Here is a 23,060-nt window from a genome sequence, read left to right as displayed (position 1 = left end):
AGACGGCAATACTCACACGCTACCACGCACCACTTGCTACGCAACTTACTATCATTTTTGCAGCTCTTGTATGGCGAGTAGAGCTCTAATGTTTTATAGGCAAATGTGTATTACTTCATTGTGCATGAATATGATATTTTTTCCTTTATTTGCAAGCCTTGCCTTTTTTCCAAAAAATGCGTCTGTCAAAAATGACTTTGGGACCTATTTGAGACCTGAAAGGGTTAAAGGGACAGAACTGTGCAATACCCTCCCTGCTCACAGCTCATTTGGTAATGAATAACCTGTCTGCTCTCTTGCTGGTATTGGGACCCACAGTTGCCCACTCAGTACATTTGACGAGGAGCAGGGAAGCTATGACACCTCCAAAAATGACTCTGATCGGCTGAAAACTTTTCCTCTGACAAAAGTTTTTATGCTTTAATGACGAGAAAAGCATCAGTGTGTATGGGTGCAGACACACCCTAATGATGACAAACGTGTCATCGTGTATGGTGGGGCTAATTACACAAAAAGTTTACGTGCAATAATGTGCAACATCTTATATGGTATACTAGAATTATAGACAACAGTGATATGAATGGTTTCACTACAAAACAATCTAATTCCTGTTTTGCTCTGAGGTTTATTTCTCTTCAGACTGTGGAATCTGGGATGTTCCGTGAGCTTGCTGACTTATTTGACACAGAGCGAGTGACTGTCTCCACGTATAGCAACTTACTGGCAGACATGAACAGGTTGGCGAGGCCTGGTACTCATGTCATTTTTGATGTCGATATCAACTTTTGGAATTTCATGGCTGCAGATTTCTCTCTGACAGGTTTGGACTCGCTGCATCCATGTTCACAGAGTGAGAAAGTGTGTCATGACTTTAACTCTGTGTGTGTGTGTGTGTGTGTGTGTGTGTGTGTGTGTGTGTGTGTGTGTGTGTGTTCTTACCTAACTGTTCTTACCTAATTGTATCTTTACAGGACTGAGTCAAGCTCGTACTGTCCCGTGTCTTAAACCATATTTATCGTACATATCCTTAAATTTATGAATTGTTTTGGCACACACTATTTCATTTGGTAGTGCATTCCACTGATCAATTGCTCTATTTGGGAAACTAAATTTCCTTACGTCTTTCTCACTTCTCTTTTTATGCAGTTTTTTGCAGTGTCCTCTTGCTGATGCTTCCCCATACTTTAAGTAATCATTTATGTCCATTTTCTCCTTCCCTGATATGCATTTACATAGCATAATCATGTTACCTCTTTTCCTTCTCTCCTGTAGTGTTGGTAGATTCAGTTTATTTAGTCTTTCTTCGTAGCTTTGATCCCTTAAGCTTGGTACCCATCTTGTAGCGGCCCTTTTAACTTTTTCAATCTTGTCTATGTGTTTTTTGAGATGAGGACTCCAGACTACTGATGCATACTCCAGGGTTGGTCTGATGAATGATGTTATTATCTTTCTTAGCATGTCTTCATTTATGTATGTAAACGCTATTCTCATATTGGCAAGCAGTGTATACATGTTCTGTACCTTCTTACTGATGTGGTCAGCCGGTGATGGCCTGCTATTGACAATCACATCTAGGTCTTTCTCTCTTTCTGATGTGTGAAGGGTTTTATTTCCTGATGTATAATCCCAATCAGGTCTTTTTCCACTTTTACCAAACTTGATTACATGACACTTGTCCACACTGAATTCCATTTGCCATGTATTACTCCATTCATGAAGTTTATTTAATTCTTCTTGTAGCTCTTTACAAGAGTCTGTGTTAGTAATTCTCCTTTGTATTTTTGCATCTGCAAACATATTTAGATAGCTTTCATTTCCAGTGTTACTGTCTATATCATTTATATACACTCAAAAACATGATTGGAGCCAGCACTGAGCCCTGTGGTACTCCACTAGTCACTTCTTTCCATGATGAGTAATTTCCCCTTAGTACTGTTCTCATTTTTCGTTTCATGAGAAAATCTTGCTACCAGCAATACAGTTTGCCTCGAATTCCTCCTTGATGGTACAGTTTCCATAAAAGTCTTTGGTGTGGTACTGTGTCAAATGCTTTCTTGAAATCTAAATAGATACTGTCCACCCATCCTTCTCTTTCCTGTAATGTGTCTGTTACTCTGGCATAGTAGCTCGATAGATTAGTAACACATGATTTTCCTTTTCTGAAACCAAACTGTCTTACTGTTATCATACTGTGTTCTTCTAGTTTATTTATCCAAGCTTTCCTTATAAGCTTTTCTAATACCTTGCTTACAACACTGGTTAGTGATACTGGTCGGTAGTTAAGTGGATTTGGCTATTCCCTTTCTTGAATAAGGGAACAATGTTTGCTTTCTTCCAAATATCAGGTAGTTTACCTACACTTAAGGATTTCGTGAAGATTAAAATAATGGTTTACTTAACTCCTTTGCACATTCACGTAGCACACAGCATGAAATTTCATTAGGACTATTTGCTTTTCCTTTGTCTAATTTACATAGCTCCTCTACATTTCTTTTTCTGATGTTTGTATATATGGTAGTACTGTATGTGTGGGCATGCATGTTCCACAGAATCCCTCTCAATTTTTTTTTTCCTCTGTAAAAACTGATTAGAAATTCTTTTTTAGTGCTTCACAAATATCCTTCTCTTGTGTATAGGTGATTCCATCGTCCGTAATAGATTGTATTTTATCTTTTACTTTGGTTTTGCTTCTGAGGTAGCTGTAAAATAGCTTTGGTTGATCACTACTTTTATTTATGATATCCTCCTCAAACTGTTTTGGGGCTTCCCTCCTTATTCTTGTATAATCGTTTCTTGCCTGTTTGTAATTATTATATGCCCTTTCACTATTGTGTCTTCTGTATCTATTCCACAACAAATCTCTTTTTCCTTTTGATTTTTTACATTCTGTATTGAACCATTTCGTTATTTTCTTTTCTGCTTCTTTGTGCTGTGGGATGTACTTCTGGACTCCTATTTCATAAATTTCACAGACTTTTTCATATATAGCATTTAAATCTTGTCCTCTAAGTTCAATTTCCCAAGCAATTTCTAAGAAGTACTTCTTTAGGTCATGATACTTTCCCTTTTTATAGTTTAGGCTCTTTTGTAACTTTCATTGCTGTTATCTATGTCATATGCAATCCTGAAACTGCAATTTAGTACTGCATGGTCGCTTTTGCCGAATGGAGGGTGATATATTAAATTGTCAATATCGTTTTCTTGCCTAGTAAATATGAGATCTAGCATTGAGGGCACATCGAGTCCTCTTTTTCTGGTGCTTTCCCTTACATGTTGCGTTAGGAAAAACTCTTGCACAAGATCCATGAGTTTTTGGTCCCAACAGCTTTCTTGGTTTATTATATCTAGAGTATTCCAATTAATATTTGTATTAAAATCTCCAGTTAGTATAATTCTTTTCGATTTCTCTTCCATTTTATGTAGTAATGTAGTGTGTGTGTGTGTGTGTGTGTGTGTGTGTGTGTGTGTGTGTGTGTGTGTGTGTGTGGAAGCAATACATTTCAAACAGTTTTTATATAGTTTAAACCAAATTTTGTGGGAGTATTTAAGGACAGCCTTCAAGGAAACCTATATATATATATATATATATATATATATATATATATATATATATATATATATATATATATATATATATATATATATTTCAGTACATTAGATCAAATGCCAAGGTCACAGGGCTATGTTAAATGTTGGCAAAATCACCTTAGCCAGTTTTTATTCATTCCAGTCCGAACTTGGAGGAGGGGTTGGGGTAATTCAAGAATGAAATGGTTTATTTTTTAAAACAATCAGTCAAAGGCCAAGGTCACAGAGCAAAGTCAACATAATCAGCCTTTCATCGAATGTTTGCGGAATGCTTGCAAATAAGGAGAAAAAAAAATCACTAGAACAATAATCTGTCAAACGTCTCGGTCGCAGGGAAAGGACGAGTGCCAAGGTTACAAGTAAAGACCAGCTAAAACATGTCTGATCTGATTTAAACTAAACACAATCGGAGTATTAACGATCTGGTAAGAACGAAAGGATTCGGTTTTGAGGGCAATCAGTCAGAAGTCAAGCTCGGGGCAAGGTCAAAGTTCGATTTGTATGACTGTGCATGAACAAAATAAACCACTACTGTGAACATTTGAAAGCATTTTAGTTCTTACCTTACCGTCTCTCTCCCTCTCCCTCTGTCTGTCTGTCTGTCTGTCTGTCTGTCTCTCTGGTTGTTTTTGCTAACTCCAAAACAATATATTTATTTTTCCGTGATCCTGTTGGAGTGAAGGGCTAAAATGCGATCTCTGTTAAAAACTTCCACTATGAAAAACCACTTTAATAGAAATCTGTTTTTAAGAAGCATGACTACTAGACAGTTGACACTGGTAAGTTCCCGATGGTTCGTGCATTTTAAGATGCCATGTAGAGTTGCCAGGTAGCCTGCTGTTGCAAGCGGAGCTATTTTATAAGGTTGTGCATTAATTTTTTTCTCAATAATGTATCTGGATGATTGTTTGTTAAATTATGTAATTTAATTTCAGTTTGTACGATGAAGTATTTAGAGTGCTATGTGACGTAATGTAAGAAAACTCTTAAATATTTTGAATGTCTCCGACTTGGAACAGTTGTAGCTTGGAGCACCTAGATCAATCGAGTAGCAAAGAAGGTTATAAAAGGATGAAGGATGGAATAAAGGAAGTTAAGTCAGTTTTACTTGTGGTCTTGTGAAGTTAGTGTAGCTCTGGATTTGTGAAGCACACAGTGTAATTACTCGGAAAACGAAAGAAAAGCATTCGGGAGCCGAACGTTAATTGCCCGCCAGAATATGCAGTCTGCTATGTCCAAGATTTTGGCCCTATCTTGATACCCTCAAGGTTTCATGCAGATAGCTCAAGATATTCATGAGATATCTATCTATCTATCTATCTATAGCCCGATGCCCTAATCCCGCAAAGAGTGGCCGCAGACAAAACGCCTCCAAGTTGCTCTGTCACCCACCATTTGACTACCCTCCCTCCAACTCACCCCCCCCTCCCTCATATACCTCTCAACTCCATCCCTCCACCTCATCCTCGGTCTACCCCTCCCTCTCCCTCCCTCCACCTCACCTACATACACTCTCTTAGTCAGTCTTTCATTCTCCATCCTCTCCACACGTCCAAACCACCTCAGTGTATTTCTCCTAATCTTCTCAACCACATCCACATCCACCCCACAAAATTCCTTCACTTCTTCATTCGTCAACCTATCCCTCCATGTCACTCCACATGCTCCTCTCAAGTAACTCATTTCCACTGCTCTCACTCTTGACTTGTTCCTCTCTTGCAAGGTCCACGCCTCGCTTCCATACGTCAGGGTAGGGATCACAATACTATCATGCAGTGACTTCTTAACATCCATACTCACCTCCCTATTTCTCATCACTGCTTTCAGTGAACCAACAACATTCCCTCCCTGCTGTACCCTTTCACGCACTTCATCCCCCAAAGTACCATCCTTACTCATAACACTACCAAAGTACTTGAATGCACTCACATTCTCCATATCCTCACCATCCAACCTTACTGTACATTCTGTGACTTCATTCCTCTCAAACACCATAACTTTACTTTTGTTTACATTAACTTTCAGCTTCCTCCTCCTACACACTGTCCCAAATTCATTCACCAAACCTTGCAACTCCCATTCATCTTCACTCAACAATACTGCATCATCAGCAAACAGCAACATCGGAATCTTCCAAATCTCATCCACATTCATTAGAGCCTCCCCCACATCCACTGCCCTACCTTGCACCTCCTTTACAACCCCATCCATGTATATATTAAACAGCCATGGAGACATCACACAACTTTGTTTCAGTCCCACACTGAGATCAAAGAATTCACTTAGCTCACTATCCACTCGCACCGTAGCCCTAGCTCCTTCGTACATACTCGTCACAGCACTCAATAATTTCCAATCCACTCCATATATTCTTAATACCTTCCACATACCTAGCCTATCTATTCTGTCATAGGCTTTCTTCAAGTCCATGAAGGCAGCATACATTTTCTTTCCCTTCTCTAGGTACTTCTCCACTTACCATCTTAGAACAAATATCTAATCTACACACCCTATTCCCTTCCTAAATCCCCCTTGTTCTTCTCCAACTAGCTCCTCTGTCATATGCCTAACCCTATCAATGAGTATTCTACCATATATTTTACCAGTCACACTAAGAAGGCAACTACCCCTATGGTTACCACATACTTCTCTCTCCCTTTTTCCTTTGTATAAAGGAACATTTATACTTGATTTTCAGTCCTCTGGAACCCGTCCCTCTTCCCAAGCCAATCTACACAACTTCCATATCCACTCCACAACAATGTCACCCCCATACCTCAGCATTTCACCACACACTCCATCAATTCCTGGGGCCTTTCCCAACTTGATCTTCTTCATTGCTTCCACTACTTCCGCCCTACTGATCTCTTCCTCCCTCCTCTCATCTCTTCTTCTCCCAGCCATTCCCCAACCACTTATACTCGCACTGCTGTCACTCTCTACATTCAACAAATCCTCAAAGTGCTCCTTCCATCTCCTCAATTTCTCTCTCTTCTCCACCAACAATCTATTATTCCTGTCTTTCACTCCCCTACTATTTCCTCTTTCACAATGTCTTACTTTCATTACCTCCTTCCAAAACAATTTCTTACTCTCACTCCATTTCACACTCAGATTCCTTCCAAACTCTTCATCCACTTTCTTCTTACTCTCCTTCACCAAACTCGTCACCTCCCTTCTCCTGCTCACATATACTTTTCTCTTCTCTCTCTCATCTTCTCCCCTACCTCGACTCGCTAACCATTCACTATATGCCTTCTTTTGTTCCACAGCTCGTTTCACCTCGTCATTCCACCATGCTGTCCCTTGCACACCCTTGCATCTTCTCCTCACTCCACAAACCACCTCACACGCTGCACCTATCTCTTCCTTAAATATCATACATACGTCTTCCACCCCTCCCATCTACTCTAGCTCATACCTTCCCAATCTTTCTTCCACTATGCTCTTATACTCTGTCATTTTCTCACTATCTTGCATATTCTCCACTCTTCTCACAGGAGCTGTTTCCTCCTGTCTTCCCCTTCGTTTCCTCAACCATTTTCTTTGCAACTTTACCTTGGCCATCACTAAGTGATGGTCCGAGACTCCATTTCCCCACCTCTCCACACTCTTGAATCCAACATTTGTCTTCTCATTCGCTCATCGACATACACGTAGTCTATCATTGCCTTTCGTTCAACAAGTTCACCATCCATCCTCCTCATTACTCTTCATGTATACCGGTGGATCATCTTATGCCGAAAGTATATGCCGAAAGTAGGTGTTGGCTATTGCCAACCCCTTACCAGCACAGATGTCCACCAAAGTACTGCCATTCCCATCTGCTTCAGTTGGCACACCCCACTGACCAACCACTCCATCCACTCGTACATTCCCAACTTTGCCATTCATGTTTCCAATCAAAAGCACTCTCTCACTCCTCTCAAATTTGTCCATACATGCTTCTACTCTCGCCCAAAACTCATCTTTCACTCTTGCCACTCGGTCCTCTGTCGGTGCATACACACATACAATCGCCCACGCTTGTATACCTTCTTTCATCCTCACCCATACAATCCTTGCATCCACTGTTCCATACTCTCTTATATTCTCCTTCCACTTCTTGCTTATCATCAGACATACTCCCTCTCTTGCCCTCTCATTCTCATTAACTCCCGCACATATACCTAAACCATATTCCCATTCTCTCACCCTTTCACCTACCATTTAGTTTCAGTCAGTCCACATATATCCACTCTTGCATCCTCAAGCACCTGAACAATCTCTCTTTCTTTCACTTCATCATTCACTCCTCTCACATTCCATGTTCCCACCCTCAGAATGTCTTTTGTCCGTTCCTTAGTCGTCAACGTATGGTCCGTCCTGGTCCGAGGAACTTTACTTGCTTGTTTAGTTAGTTCTTTTTATGGGGTGCGGCACTAACCCACATCCAACCCTATTAGTTGCCTCGTACGACAAGCAGGGATACTGGGGGAGTATTCTTGAAAACCCCCCTACCCCCAGGAGTATAAAAAAAGTCGACCTTTGGCAGCCATTTTAGTGACCTTGACCTTGACCCCAAGTACCCATTTTCGAACCTGTCCAAGATTTTGGCCATATCTTGATACCCTGAAAGTTTCATGTTGATTGCTCGAGCCGTTCATAAGACATAATGGTGCTAACGGTGGGCAATAAAAACCAGTTGACCTTTGGCAGCCATTTTGGTGACCCTGGCCTTAACTCCGAGTGTCCATTTTCGAACTTGGCCAAGATTTTGGCTATATCATGATACCCTGTAGGTTTCGTGTTGATAGCTCAAGCTATAATGGGAAAACACACACACACACACACACACACACACACACACACACACACACACACACACACACACACACACACGCAGAGGCAGGCGCAAACATTATCGCTCCATCTTGTTAAGGCTGAAGATATTACAGGCAACGAATGTCAGAAGCCTGTGTTATTCTGATGCCTGAATTTATTTTGTGTACACTGAAAGGCTACGAAGTAACCCTACAAAAAACGATTCACTGGGTGATGTCCTTCGTATACTGAACTACCACTGTTGAAGCCTGTGGCAGTGTGGGACGAGGACGTAACAAGTGGTGCCAGGAATTGGGATAGAAAAGTGCTGCAGGGAGTCAAATCTTCAAAATGGAGCTGGAAGGTGTACAAACAACAAGCCATGCTAGGCAGGAGGAGGCATCTCTGGCTGCAGTCATGAAGTTACCACTAACACAAATTGAAGAAAAGAAAGAACTCTGTGAGCAAATACAAGCACAAAGTTAACAGCTACAGGCACTGAGTGAAGAACAGAAAAAGCTCAAGAAAGAACTCAGAGAACAACTACAGGCACAATGTGAAAAACAGAGAGAACGATATGAAAGACTTCAAGAGGCATTACAGCAGCAACAGGAGGAGTTACAACTGAGGATGCAGGGACAGTATAATGCTTTCATACGGGAAATGAAGGAAAAACAGCAACAGTTGAGGAAGTATACACTAAGTTACAGCGCAAAAGCTTGAGTCAAGGAATAACGGAGTGCTGACAGCTTTTAGATGAGCAGTTGAAGTTAATTTGTGAAAGAAATGAAGCCATAGAGAAATCTTGTGCTGCTGAGCCTCAGAATAATGTACAGGAAGCAAATAAAAAAAATGGACAGCGTATAGTGAATCTTGACGAATCCCAAGCATCTAAAGCTAGCATTACAAGGTTGAATAATCAGAGTGTAGTTTTGAGTCCTGGACGTAATTATGAGGCCCCAGTTTTTAGGCCCCAAAGCAGTGAAATGCATGGCTATAATGGGGGTCCAATTAAAAAGAAACCTCAGGAATGTGATTGTGAAGTATCTTGGGAAGCTTACTGTGTGCAGTTTGAGCTACTTGCTGATCCGAATGGTTGAGATGATAGGCAGAGGGCAGTGCAACTTCCTACAAGCCTCAAGAATGCCACAATGAAGATTCTTGGCCAGATATCAGTGGAGGAGAGGAACAGATGTCAGTCCCAATTAGAGGTGTTGGAGCACAGATACAGGACCATGTACCAGACTGAGGTATACAGAACCAGATTCTGAACCCGCGTAAGGGCTCGAGACTAATCCCTTCAGCAGCTTGTTCATGATCCTGAAAGTATGGCACACAAGGCGTACCCTGGAGCAGCACCAAACCTAGTGGCTATTCTTCTGAGGAACCAGTTCATCGTTGATCTGGATTGCACAGAGTTGAAAGTGCACGTGAAGCAAGCCCAACCAAGAAACATGCAAGAAGCACTAGCAAGGGCTCTGGAATCTGAGTCCTATATCAGATCCAGTATATCCAGTTTGCAGGCAGGACGTAGTGCAGGATGCAAGGCAAGAAAGGGGCAGGTACGTGAATTGAAGAAATTTGATGGAAGTTGCTTGTATTGCAAGAAGCCAAAACATAGTAAAGAGGACTGCTACAAGTGGAGGAGGGAACAGAAGATCAGAGGAGGTTGCTGGTTTTGTAAAAAGTCAGGACATAGGAAAGAGGATTATTTCAAACCGAAGAAGGACCAAGAACGGTAACAGAACAGTGCAAAGAAATCTGCAATTGTAACAAAAATGTGTTAGGCATGAGGTGAGGTAGGACACTTCAGTTCTGAACGTCTAGAAAAGAAAAAGGAGGATAAGAAGAAGGCTGCAGGAGGACAACTGGCAAGTTGGCTTGGGAAACTGGACCAGCACAACTATGAACTGCAGCACCATCCTGGGTGAGTACATGGCTAACAGCCTGAGTCATTGGCCTTGTGACCCAGTTTGCAAGCAGTGAAGTAGGATTGAAGATCTTCGCAAGAAATGCAGCTGCACTGCAGTGACAGAGCCAGTGTCAGCTGAAGAGGACCTGAAGAGGATGCAGATGGAGGAAACAGATATACAACCAGTGCTAGAGTGGTTGCAACGGTGTATGGTGAGGCCATCTTGGGAAGTGGTTTTTGGGTTCAGCCCTGCGACTAAAAGCTACTGGAGTCAGTGGGACCTTCGTTTGCACGACAGACTACTGGAGTGAAGTGGGAGGCACCTGATGGCCTCAGCAAGTATTGGCAACCAGTGGTACCTAAGAAAATGAGGTCTGAGGTATTAGAAGGGTCTCATAACCAGATCATTAGTGGGCACCTGGGAGTGAAGAAAACTCTTAGTCATCTGCGACAGAGGTTCTACTAGACTGGCATGTCAGGATGTTGAAGCATTGTGTTAGGTCTGTAATGTATTTGATCCAAGAAGGGACCCAAGATACGTGGTTTCGCCCCTCTTCAGCTGTAACAAGTGGGTGCACCAATGAAAAGAGTCACATTGGACATTGTTGGACCTCTGCCACTCACTGAAAGAGGAAACTGGTATATATGTGTTGCCATAGACTACTTCAAAAAGTGGCCAGAAGCCTATGCCATTCCCGATCAAGAGGCCACAACTATTGCCCAGGTGTTGGCTGACCAATTCTTCTATTGTTTTGAAATGACACAAGGGCTGCATTGAGACCTGGGTAGAAACTTCGTGTCTGCTGTGTTCCGTGAGAGCTGCAAGATACTGGGGAACATGAAGACCAGGACGACTCCATTAAGGCCACAATGACGTGCAATGGGAGAAATTCAGCTGAAACCTGGAACAAAATCTAGCTAAGTACTGTATAGAGGGACAGATGGAATGGGACCAGACATTACATGCGTTGCTGGTGGCATATCGGTCTGCATCCCACGAGAGTACCAGGCACACCCCTGCAAAACTGATGCTGGGCCACGAGCTGTGCTTACCAGTTGATCTGTTAATGGGAAGACCACCTGGTGAAGAGCTGCCTACAGACACCTCTAGCTATGTAAAGCATCTTCAGAAGACTGGCTGAGGTACATCATCAAGTTCGAGGAGCTCTGAAGTTTTCAGGTGAAGTGATGGAGCGCAAGTATGATGCCAGGGAAAGTGAGGTAAGCTTCAAGGATGGTGACAAAGCTTGGCTATACAATTCTTGTTGGAAGAAGGGACAGTGATCGATTCTGCATAGTCCGTGGGATGGACCCTACACTGTGTTGGTTTACCTGCCATATGTCACATACTAGATTCAGGGAGACAGGAAGTCTCAGCCAAAGGTGGTACACTTGAATCGTCTATGGGAGTATCATGGGCCAGGACAGTACAGCTAGGACGTCTTCAAGGAATTGTGCACACCAACAACAGATGATGTTGAGGAGGACCAAAGGTCTGAAGCAGAAGAGGATGATGACAGTTTCCCTAGGGAAAAAGTGAATCAGGAAGAGGACCAAGTCATTCCAGGAAGAGTGGACTGTGCGGAGGAGCAGGGATGTTGTCAGAAGTGTCATAGAAGAAAACCTGGTAAAATGAAAGACTATTTTGTGTATAAGTAAATGTTTAGGTTGGAATTAGAGGCTTCACCAAGCCCTGTTTTAGAGGTCTGCCACCAGGTGGTTTAGCGTCGCCCAGCCTCGATTAAATATTTTTGCGGGCTTTTAAAAGGCCTGTGAAACTGTACCTTATACTACGTTTATAATAATATTGCTATTTATAGGAATATTTTTTCCTATTCAATCAAGTGCATATATACTGTATATACCGGTAATGAAAGAATAACCAGGCTTTGAGAGAATCTTAGCTTGGGGAGTAAAATTGTGTGCTGTCTATTTACATATACTTGAATAAATCGTGTGCAGTTAGTAAAAGGATATTACCTTCAGGACTTCTGATGTGTTTTAGCATTCTTTAAAGAAGTAAACAGTTCCACTGAAAATAATGTACTGAACGATTGCTTAGTTGGTGAATCAGCCATATTAATCCAAACAAACGGCAGTGTGGTATAATACTATAATCATAACAGAGTACGAGGAGTTGAAGTGTAAACTTATTAAACTGTGCAGCGGAGCCAGGGAAACATTTAAAAGAATTATTTGTGCTAGACTTTGGTTACTAAGATGACCAAGATGTCCAACAGGTCCGTATTGTTAGGAAAAGTCATACGTCAGGCAGGGCAGGATATCAAAAAGTGCTGCTAAATATGCGGCTACACATCTATTTTCTTTTGTGGATACTAATGAATGACAAATATTTTAATCACAATTATCTTGCTTTATGGATGGTTCTAGTAAAATTGCCTAGGTTTTGTCTCTATGTTATTGTTACAGGGATGAGTAAACTGACGAAAGCTGAGTTTACAAAATTACACTTATAATACATTATATATAATCAAAGGGCTCCCATATTGTAATTTCTTTGTAGCACATCATGCCATCTGGGTAAATTGATGAGTAAAATATATTTTGAGGTGTTTTACATTTTCAAAATTAAAAAAAAAATTAAGCACTGGCTACTTTTTCAGTGCCTACCCCGCATCAGAGCTGGGCGACGAAAGTGAACCTAATGGCAGATTTCTGAAACAGGATCTGGTGAAGTCTCTAATTAAGATTATGTTTGTAAATATTGTGTACTTTTGTCGGGATGACAAAAGGACTAGTGAGGGGGTAATGTTAAGCAGGGGTGCTAGCAGGGAGATACTGGAAAATTCCTTATGGTTCGCGCATTTTCGGTTGCCAGATTTGCAAGGTAGCCTGCTGTTGTGAACGGAAGTATGTTGTAAATTAATGCGTAATTTTTTTTCTCTATAATGTACTTCAATGATTGTTTGTTAAATTATGTAATTTAATTTTGGATGTCTCTGACTTGGAACTGTTGTCGCTAGGAGCACTAGAATAACTGAGCTGTGAGTAAGGTTATAAACAGTCTGTGATCCAAGTACCCCAATTTAGGGCGATCAGTACCATTGAAGATGGCCAGTTCTAATACGCATATTCTGAAAGAAAGATATCTGGTGATTACATTTTTGCATGACAACAATTTGGAATTGGTAGCTTATCTTCTACAAAGCCCATCAAAGGAGGTGCTGCTAATGCACAGAATTACGTCAAATAAATCTGTAAATTTTTACCATAGTATGATGAACTGACACATTTGTGACAGAATATGAAACAAAATATACAGTTTGTGTTTTCTTTATGATACGAACATTTTCTATTGAAAGTGAAGACATAATTCCTATTAAAATTATTATTATTGTTTGGGAATACACTCGTGGTTGGAAAGACTAATGTTTGGAGGATGTTGATGATCAACAGTTTTTTCTAGTCATTCTCATCTTCATAATCAACATCTTCATAAGGATCATCATAATCATGTTTCCTGTCAGCACCTTCATCAGTTAGTTGGTTCTCACACGATAACCGTCTGCAGAGATTCGAACACTTCAACCCATCGACAACACAGCTACATTTGGGTGCTGTGCAAGACTTGGCACAGTTAGATGCCAGGAGTACCGTTACTGTTTCTGGAGTTGTAGCGATATCAGTCCAATGAATTGTGAGTTTCCCTTGTCCTCTGATGATTTTCACCTCCCAACCATATGCACTGGGTGTTGGTACTTGTCGGTATTGTTCCAGACATCTCCAATTAGCTGTCTGAAAATCTGCACAACAACATGTTTTTTGCAAAGTATTACTGCAGGGTGGTAGATGTTGGTACTCAGAGATTGGGATACAGTCCAATATTTCCCAAGATCACAGAATATTTCCTGTAGCTGAATGTCATCTTTCAACATTTTAAGAGAACCCAGCTTCCCAACTCCAGCAAATGTGCTGACTGAGTCACACCCAGTAAAACTGTGCATTCCAATAAGTGCCTCACAAAAGATTCACCTAGAATCCTAGCGATTTTCTATACCTCTGTGTATTTCACTCTAGCCTGGGTTCCACACTCCAGTAAAGTGAGGTAGGAATGTCTTTATCAAAGGCTAGCAGCAAAAGGAAGACATCTGTATAATCTGAAACGATGACAATTGTCTTGAAACCACAGGTCGCTGCATGAGCTTAGTGTAAAAGGATACATGTGTCAGCCTCTTCTTGGGTTGTCTCTAGCTCTGCCACAATGTCACAACTTTGGGCACTTATCCGATAACATATATCACTGCATGTGACGAAAAGTTTTGCCATTTAGTCTGTTGACATGTCTCTCCAGCTTACATTCATGGGCAAGGAACTGAATGAGAGAAGTCTTGTTGCTTGTGGAGGTAAGAAATTTTCTCCACTGAACCACAAGCTGTTTGGATTGAATGTTTTTGTATTCAGTGCTGCTGGATGTAGATTGGCGTAACTGTCTCTCAGCATTTTTGATAGAGTTTTCATTATAAATATAAAAGAAAATGTCTAATCTGTCACTGTTTGATGCTTCATTAAGGGCCTTTGACAAAACCAAAGATGCAGTGTCTACAAAGGTTTTCTTCTTTCCTTTTATCTTGTGTACAATAGCCATTCCATCTACTATGCAAGCAGATGGAGGAATCACTTCTTGTGCAGAAACAGTTTTTGTAACTCCATGGAAAATACAGACTTGAGCGTTTTCCTCAGCAGGCCATCAGCTGTGGCAAGTGACCATGGCAAGGGACCTAGTGGGAATTTTAACCCCTTAACCGCGGGGCATCACTTTCGTGACGCATGGGAGCAAGGGATCATACCGCGGGGCGTCACTTTTGTGATTCTGTGTTATTTTGAATTCGCCCGGGCTTTCAAGTGGTGGCTTGTATCATCTATCAGTATTGCCAATGTCCAACACTAGTTAGCACTCCCAATCTCATCTGTACTCCCATCCATTGTTGACAATTTAGCCATTTCTCCCCGTTCTTGACTCCCCTCCCTACCTCCCCTCCATTACCCTCTCCTCTCGCCTGCCCAGCCGTGCTATGCTAAGTAAATCTTCCTTGGAATTTTCCACTGATTCCATCCATTGAAATAAGCCCTATGCCTATTCTTATACCAAATGATATATACAAAAAAGAAATAAGGTAAGTGATAATGCCATACACTTGGAACTGGCTAATTATCACCTGTCAACACCTCACGTGCACTCGTTCGCTAATTTTCGCTGTTTATTTCCCCTTGAAATATGCCGTATAATCTATTCTCGTAATAAAAATATATTCAAGAAAGGAAGGGAGAAGCCTAAGTGATATTTACATTCACCTGGAACTACCTAATTCATTATGTATTGTCTAGATTTCCTGCTAATAATTTCATAGCGTATATATTAGCAGCTGCCACCAAGCTGACATTGGCAGCATTGCACTCCCCCTAGGCAGCTAGGCCACCACACTGTATTCAGTTTACTGTCATCTTTCATGGTGAAAGCACGTCGGATTCGCGCTTGTCCAATTCCACCGCTTTTTAGCCCTATGCAAAGGACCCTGTGACCTCTACCCCCTACTAAACGTCGTGTGGAAAGAGGTAAAGGGCTAAGTGACTGCTGTTGAATGTCAAGTGGCTAATTTGTCAATGAAAATAATAGTGACCGATCTTTCTGGTGAGTAAAACAGTGCAAGTGGAAATGTAAATAATGTGTAAACAGCAAGTGAAAACAATGAATGTAAATATAAGTGAACAGTGGAAAGTAGTTTTAGCAAGTGACAGTGCATAACACAATGTAAATAAAATAGATATGTAAATAATGTAAATAAAATAGAGAATGTAAATAGAAATGTAAATGAGTAGTAATATAAGAATACGAGTATATATACTAGGAGTAATGAAAGCATGTATGAATACTATGAGTTATGGAAGTGGAAGTGAAGGTGACAGATTCACTCTCAACGCTAGTATACAGGACGAGAAAGTGAATGCTACGTAATTTATTGAAAGAGAAATTGAATGCTTACAGTGACAATAATAAACTATTATTACTAAAGGAAACTTATGGATAAAGACTGTAGATATATATACGTGTTATATAATAATAGAAATATGAAGTGTGAGTGTTTTCATGAATAATAAATGATAGAACACCAGTGGCGAACGAGAGCAAGTGGGAAGGTCATAAGCGCTCGTAATTTTCATTGCTTTCAAAGTGTTTTTTTTTTTTGGAGTATGGATTCCAAACTATTTGAGAATCATAGAATAGTGTTTCTTGTGATAATATCAGGCTGTGGTAATTATATTACGGGTTGTTGGGAAGTGTAAAGTGGAGACTTCATTACCCAACTTCAGAGGTCTCCACAAGTCCTACGGTACTCGACGAAAGCTCAACAAACATCCCAGGAGAAAGCTGAAGGTATGTGCCATATGCATATGTAATTTTAATGTTTTAGGACTAATAACTGATTTTTGGAAAATATTTTTAGAGAGTGTCGGAGCGCGAATATGCCCGCGAGACACGCAAGTCAAGCAAAAACAAGCCCGCGGTTTACTGGTTAAAATCTCGTTCAAGCTCCTATGTCTGTGCCATCATTAGCATATTACCAAAGAGTCAAGTGGTTGCTCTCAGAATGACATGTCTGCCATTGGTTTTCACACTCTTGGTTTACAGGTTGCAGTGAAAGTCTCGAGCTTCATTATGGGAAGATCATGGACTTTGATCAGTGGAGGACTGGTCTACAGTCTCTTTTCCTTGAAGTTCACGTAAGCATTTTCACCACAATTATGTGCTTCTTTTAGATCTGCTGCAACATCATCAGGAACTAGAGTGGCACTTACAATGTTGACAAGCTTCCTTGATTCTTTGAAAGGATTCACCAATTCACCTACGACACTAGTTACTAAACAAACAGCATTTTCGTCCAGCATTCGTGGCTTGTGCGGATCTGCATGCTGCATGCCTGATTTGTTTAGCTGAACTATCTCACGCAACATCCTGACGTAATTACTTCTGTACTCTGCATTTAGATAGTATTGTCTGAAGCACCAATATTCAGACAAAAGCGACAAGTTCCACTTGCAATTCTGGTGTCTTTGTTGACTGTTTCTTCTCTTGCCTGGTCAACAGAGATGAGGCCAAATGTACTGGAGTCACCTATCTGAACAGCAAACCAGCCTTCTTTGAAACTGTCATAGACATATGGATTTGTGTTAGACAAGTTAGAGATTTCAGCAAAATACACACTGATTTAGCGTTCATAGATGACTTTGATATACGCCATGCACCATGAAATCAATGAACGGATGCATGCCATGTGGAGCTCCCAATTTTCCTCCTTTGTAGCCCGTAGCAGACCAAGCAATACAGTGACAGTGTCAATGTAGCTCATCCAGAATTCTGACAAGGCACCATTGTCATGCCGAAGAAAATCTGTGTACGATACAATGTAATGAAGCAAACCATCAAGTTCCGCATTTGACATCGTCTCTTCATACATCTCTGGGCAAAGATTTTCATGAAAGTCATGAATAATTTCTAGTCCTTCTTCAATATGTGGTGAATGATTTTGTTCCATCCATGGGATGAATTCCTTGAAAACAATGCAGAGTAAAGTTTCATATATACATTTGTGAGTTCTCACTTGTCTCTTGTACTGGCGGCCTTCCATGACACCAGCAACTGATCCTTCTGCAACAATACAAGCTTCTATTATAATGTCTTTCAACCTGCCATCTTGAAACCGTTTTCCAAGAATGGAAAGTAGATTGCACATAGTATAGAATGCTCTCATCTGCAGGATCACATTCTTGAATCTGTCTGCATGTTTCCTCACAATCTCTGCAGTCTTAGCATAGATTGCCTGATCAAACACAACTACAGTTTTGGAAAGGTTGAGGGTGTCCCTGATCTGGACTGAGTGCTTTAATATTTCATGCATGGTTGTCATATCAGTTGCTGGGGCATTTATAGTTGGAAGATATCCTATGTTATCTTTTGTCACTGTCAGGTCTTTTCTCATGACAATATTGAACCCTGTCCATCCCATCATTTGTTGGTTGTCTCCTTCGATCTGCCCTTTAAGCATCCGTACAAGATTCATCCTGTGTGCCACAGCAATCTCATTAGTTCTATCACAGTCACCGTTTTTTAGATTAGAAGGACCGACACGCTTCCCTGGTACAAAGACAATCAAGGGGTCCTCGTGTAATTTCAGGCTTCTCTTCATGTTTATCTGAATAGTTGGAAGAGGAGGTTTGTATGGCTATGGTCCAAATATCTGTGGTTGTACAATGCCATTTACCCTATGAGACGTTCCCTCTCCTGTCAGGGTCTCTTCAAGTTGATCAGTGTTGTTCCATGCAAGAGTTGTAAATACATGATCTTGTACATTTCTGGCAGAATAATGTTATCTGTACAACCAACAAGCTTAGGCACAGTGCAGTTTCATTTTCTTCTATTGCAGTATATGACACTCCATGACCAAGCCTGTTCAAAATCCGGATAAGCTCGACATTGCTGGCCAGTGCCTTTACAGCAGATGACAGAAGTACATGTTTAGGTGGAACTTGAGATCCGCCACTTACTACATATATAAGATCCTGAGCAAATGAGTCTGCTAGCAGTGAATTTAGTTTTCAGGATTATTTAGGAAACACATCTCCACTGATCAGTGCAAAATGGAACTTTGTTACATTTTCTGGCATTTTCACACTGCTAGTTAGGGCTGAGGGTAGAAATGGTCTTGTCTATTTTCATCCTGATCTTTTATAACAGATCTTAGGTGTAACGCTGCTCTCTCCAATGTTTGCTGAATATTAGTAGAGTTTTCCTGAAATATATTCAGTTTGTTCTTCAGCTGCTGATTTTCATGTGCCAGGTCAAAGGCAGTTAAGCTGTATGGAAATACCAAGAGCTTTCCCTTTTTATTGGCAAATATATGATGCACGTTTCCAGGATTAGCTTCAAGTTTCCTTCCAAGGTGTTTCTTAGTGGAATCTCGTATTTCTTCTCTAAGGGTCAGCATGCGGTCCTTTAACACATTTGTGAACTCTGCTAATTTCATAACTCTAGGTGATTTAAACAATTCACATCGGATATACTGCAACAAGTGGTCATAGGCATCCCTTTCAGTCTCCTTGTCCTTGTAGTCAAGGTCTGCAGGATCATATAGAGTGCCTGTATCAGTACCGTCTTCAGTGCCCTTTAAGTTGTTTTAAAGTCTGCAGCAGGACTTATGATACTATGCCTCTGCTGCTACAAGCTCTCTTGCGAGAAGAGCTAGAATTCTGGTGTCATTACGCTTTGTTGACACTTTTTGTATCTTTGTGTCTGCTTGTAATTCAACATACTTTATCAAAGGCTCTCTGGTTCTTGTTCCTTTTACGTATTTTTTTGCCTTTTCCGGTGGGCAAAATATACAAGTTTTACCTAAAACTCTTGAGGCTGAGGCCTCTTACCCTGTGGAACGTCGCCTCACCTGTGAAAGGGAACCATCATCTTTGCCTTCATGTTGATCCAAATCACATTTCATAGCGAACATCTGGTGACATCATCTATGATAAAATACCTCTGTGACATATCCCTCTCCTACCGTTGCAGGAAGGTCCAGCAGTGGTGTGTGATGTCTTATTCGGGCAGCTCTAAGAAAAGTGTTCCAAGAAACATAGTCTCTTGGTGATACAAGATCACTATGTGGAACACTGTCGTCAGAATGGATCACTGGTCAAAAACAGAAAATTACTTCTGAATTGAAATGGTTTAATTCTAGGGTAATCGAATGTGCTGAACTCGAATATGGCATCAGTAAGGACGTATCAGTTCCGGTTCTTGAAAACCAGTTTGTCAGTGTATCTCGCTCACAGATTGTGACTCATACATTTGTTTGTTTAGTTCCATCAATTAAATTTGTATTTTTGTTGCAGGTTACATATATTGTTTCCACTTCTGTTCTTGCAGAAATTCTCAGTTATTTTGACAGTGGTGAAAGATGGAATGCCGCAAATGTGTAAACGATCCTGACAATTTTTGTTACATTTGTGGAGCGTTCACCCCGGAAAGCTTCAAGAAACTCATCACGAAGGCTGTTCAAGTGAACTTCAAAACCTACTTGAAATGTCTGTTGGGTGACCAAGACAAGAAAATTATGGGCGCCTCACATACCATGTAGGTCCTGTGTCAATCACCTGAGTGAATGGATGCATGAAAAACGAAGTTCGGGTTTGCCATTCACTGTACCAGTGGCGTGGCGAGAGCCCAAAGACCACAGCAACGACTGCTACTTCAGTCTCACAAACATCAAAGGATTAACTGTCAAGACACAAGCCACAGTAGAGTACCCCAATATCGCTTCTACAATCTGATCAGTGCCACACAGTGCAGAACTACCAGTTCCAAACCCACCTGCTGAACACAAACTAAGCAGCAAATCTTATTCCAGTCATAGCCCTATGGATGATGACTACCAAGATGACTCAGGAAACAGTGGGCCCAAACCATTCAACCAGGGAGCCCTTCATGATCTCATAAGGGATCCTGATTTGTCTAAAGAAATGGCTGAGCACCTGGAATCACGACTGAAGCAGCATAACCTGGTGAAAAATGGAGTGCGCATCACTACGGCACGTCATCGACATGGACAATTGTTTGCATTTTTAAAAAGGGCAAACAACACATGTTATTGCAATGACGCAGTTTCTCTCATGCGACAACTCTGCAAGTCTGATTCATACAAGCCAGATGATTGGAGGCTGTTTATAGAGTCAGGAAAAGACACTCTGAAAGCAGTCCTCCTACACAACGGGAATTAGCTTCCATCCATACCAGTAATACACACAGAGAAGATGAGCGAGAACTAAGAAACTATGAAGATTGTGCTTTCTGCTATCAAGTATGAGAAGCACCAGTGGAAAATATGCAGGGAGCTCAAAGTGATCAGTCTACTGCTGGGCCTTCAGAGCGGTTACACAAAGAACATGTGCTTTCTCTGCTTGTGAAACAGTAGAGCTAATGCCAAGCACTATGTAAGAAAAGAATGACCAAGACCAGAAGATGCACCAGGAAGGTTCAACTGTGTTCACAAACTCCATATGGATCCAGACAACATATTCTTGCCTCCACTGCATTTCAAGATGGGCTTGGAGGAAAATTTCTTAAAAGCCATATATCAAAGGGTACTGGGTTTTAATACTTGTCTATGAAGCTCGGTGGCGTGGTATCTGAAGCCAAGTTGAAAGCAGGGGCCTTGAATGATCCACTGATCTGCATGCTGGTTAATGATCGTGACTTCATCAAGGCATTAAACACACTGGAGAGGGTCGCATTGGAATAATTCGTGAATGTCTCACTGAACTACCTTGAAAACATCGTGTAAACAACTACGAAGCAGCTGTGGCAGGCATGTTACTGAGTTATCGAGCTCTGGGCTCACGGATGTCGGTGAAGTTTCATTTCTTTCACTCCCACCTCGATTTCTTCCCACATTACCTTAGAGACATCAGTGACGAGCACAGTGAAAAGTTTCACTAAGACGTTGCTACAATGGAGGGTAGGTATCATGGCCGATTCAGTTCCAACATGATGGACGACTACTGCTGGATGCTAGAACGTGAGAAGAGTCAGCTGAACAAGCGAAAAAGCAAAGTGCAGAAGTATTTTTAGAACTTCATTGCGTGCTAATAGAATGTGCATTGGATTTCCATGTTTTTGTACCATAAATCACCACAATATTATCTGTGTGTGCCTCAATATATATATTACAAGGTTGATATGAGTTATGCCACATTGAATATGGTTTCAGTCTGATATTCAAGAAACCTGGTCCGACCGCAAAATTAATATCAGATTTGAAATCATTGCCATCAAATTAGTCAAGGACACATACTCACGTATGAGAATCATTTTGGCTGTTGACTGGCGTTATGCATGCCTTCTCTGTATGCTGATCCATCTTCAGGGTGTAGAATAACGTTCACTCATGCATATGATAAGACAAGATAATTAAAGAAATGAAACAAGAATGAAATCAGCATATGCTAAGGTAAGCATAGGTAGGCCGAGTAAGTATATCACAATTTTGTAGAATTATATCACATTCCTGGAAAGTATATTTATTTAAGGCTTATGAGAATGCCAGGCGCTACGTGGCAGTATATTGTAGGGGGTCAAATTTGGCGCCGTTTTTCACGACAACTGTCAATTGGATTCTAATGATACTTGTGAACGGAATGATAGTGACGAACAGAAAGCATTAAGAAACGACCAAGCTTTGGTGATGTCAGGGTCATTTATTGTTCACTGGATTTTAATAAATTTTTGCATAGTGTCATCCTATAACCAACACTCCACTCAACAAAACATGAATTATAAACAACACAATGATCATTATAAGTGAGGTTAAAGCTTTTATAGAACCCACATGTGCACACAGCCCATCATCAACCCTATTTCCCGAATCTTCAGAAAACAGATTTTTCGGCAAAAATTTGCGTCTGTCTAGCCAGTGGAAGCTACCCATTTGGGATTGCTATTATGTAAATTCTCAATGCCTATGGGTAGATCTTTGAAATGAAAAAAATAAACCTTGTTCCCCTTTTATGGCACTGACCACCCCAGGTACCTCACAGACTCGGTAGGATGGGGGAAAGATTAGAGGAGGTTCAATCAGGTTTACTTGTGGCCTTGTGACGTTAGTGTAGCTCTGGAGTTGTGAAGCAGACAGTATAGTTACATGGAAAATAAAGACAACGAAAGTCAGAAGCATGTGTTATTACGACGCCTGAG

The sequence above is a fragment of the Coenobita brevimanus genome, chromosome 46 (genome assembly GCF_032717465.1).
Source record: "Coenobita brevimanus isolate Jiangsu-jjx chromosome 46, ASM3271746v2, whole genome shotgun sequence".
Classification (NCBI taxonomy): domain Eukaryota; kingdom Metazoa; phylum Arthropoda; class Malacostraca; order Decapoda; family Coenobitidae; genus Coenobita; species Coenobita brevimanus.
The sequence above is the reverse complement of the archived record's forward strand: the minus strand, read 5'-3'. Positions refer to the sequence as shown.